Here is a 1,112-nt window from a genome sequence, read left to right as displayed (position 1 = left end):
AAGCCATATTCAATGGATATCCTTCCAAATCAAAGTTATAATAGATTATACTTGCTAGAACTAGTCATTATTTTTCATGAAAAGTCTTTATCTCAATTTTTTACTGCTTCCAACATGTCCAGATCATGTGCAAAAGAGGTCGTTATGTAAAGATATGCATTGAGGTATTTGTGCAATTATGAGTGGTCAAAGCTAAAACTTCATATGCCAATAGTATGTAAGTTTCCTTTTTATCTATGTGACAACCCCATGTCAAGTCTCAACTCTTCAAATGATAGGACTTGTCACAAGATAGGAAGACTCAAGTCTCACCCTATTAGATTACATCCTTTTCTGCACGTTTTAGAAAAGGAGACCCATGAGAAGAGAAAGAAGCCATTAGTCAGCTTGTGAATCTTATAAAGTAAAGGTGTGCATGTACTAAAAAGCATGTTTCAAGTACATAATGCACCTGGTACAAAAGACGTTACCCCTTTTGGCCAAAGGGGAAAGTTGAAAGTTGGACACATCGCTAATTCTTTCTCATAGTACATGCATGACACATTTGAAAACATTAGACCAACCTTTTCTTCACATCTTAATAATGTTGCAATGAACTTTTGTATTTTCTACAATTTATTTTTCCTCCTCCACTTTGAGCAGGCTTTTCACCAACCCTAAGATGAAGTGAACCCACCTTTGCCCAAAACTTGCATAAAGGGACTCTACATTTTGACCTTTTTGTTGAGATTTAATGATATGCATAAGAATTGTTCGTGAAATATGATATTTAGTGTCAAGTGAATTGCGAATTTTGGAAGAGAAGACACGTAAGAGAGGATGTAAAATGGATTAGGATAGATGTATTCACTTTTGATTGTACGTCATACTAATTGGTTTTAGTTATAATTTGTGAACTATATATCAACCAAGGCCTTGAAAAAAACCTCCACATTTTTAAGTTGAAGGTGGCTATAGAGTGGATAGCTAATGCAAAGAAGAATTCATGAGCCTAGAATATTCTATTTTCAAGTATCATGCAGTTATGAAAAGATAGACTTTGAGGTTTGTCCAAGATTCTTGTGACGTTGTAATATCATTACTTCTCAACTAATCATTGATCGAGACCTTAG

Source organism: Lygodium microphyllum, chromosome 9, assembly GCF_053477565.2.
Source record: "Lygodium microphyllum isolate KBCC chromosome 9, Lygodium_microphyllum_v1.1.10, whole genome shotgun sequence".
NCBI lineage: Eukaryota > Viridiplantae > Streptophyta > Polypodiopsida > Schizaeales > Lygodiaceae > Lygodium > Lygodium microphyllum.
This window is presented reverse-complemented; position numbering follows the sequence as displayed.